We start from the raw sequence: 696 nt of genomic DNA on the forward strand, positions 1-696 counted from the left end.
GTATTGGGCTCCATGTTCAGCGGGGAGCCTGCTTCTCCCTTTCCCTCTGCCACTCCCTCTGCTTGTGCTCTCTCGCTCACTCTCTCTCAAATAAATAAATAAAATCTTTAAAAAAAAAAGATTACCAAAAATCTGTGGCTTCTGGTTTAGGGACACTTTTAAGATTTCTCCCATCCTCACTCCAAGAGAAGCCAACTTCCATGTTGTGAAATGGCCAATGAAGAGGCTTAATGATTACACCTCATGAATCTTACTTGTGTTAAAGATTAGATACCTTAATATTTTATTACAATCACAACTTCTTCAGAAAGGCCTTCTCATCGTTTCTCGGCCTTTTGGCTAAGATCAAGTGTAGTATCTGTTCTTATCAGAAAGGCCTTCTCTAAATCTCCAAGACAATTCTTCCTTGTTATATTCCTTCATAGTACCATGAACCTCCCCCTTCTTAACACTTAACCACACTGCAATTATACATTTATCTGTGTAATTTGTATATTAAGGACCACCTTTCCATGCACTATAGGTTCTGTGAGAATAAAGGCCCTGTCTCTCTCTCTTTTAATTATTTTATTTCACTTTATTTCATTTTCTCATTAGCACTAGCACATGATCCACATAAGGCTCTAAATAAACTTTTGTTAAATGAATGACTGAGACTTCTACTGTAAATATTTTAGAAGACATTTTTAAATTTCT

General features: G+C 36.4%; 1 pseudogene; it reads left to right on the top strand.

Moving 5' to 3' along the window:
- The first annotated feature begins 319 nt into the window (after positions 1-319).
- Positions 320-439, top strand: LOC114202733 (U2 spliceosomal RNA; annotated as a pseudogene).
- Positions 440-696: the final 257 nt, after the last annotated feature.

Source organism: Eumetopias jubatus, unplaced genomic scaffold (assembly GCF_037043125.1).
Source record: "Eumetopias jubatus isolate StellerSeaLion01/CBP00866 unplaced genomic scaffold, mEumJub1_p1.0 scaffold_14, whole genome shotgun sequence".
Classification (NCBI taxonomy): domain Eukaryota; kingdom Metazoa; phylum Chordata; class Mammalia; order Carnivora; family Otariidae; genus Eumetopias; species Eumetopias jubatus.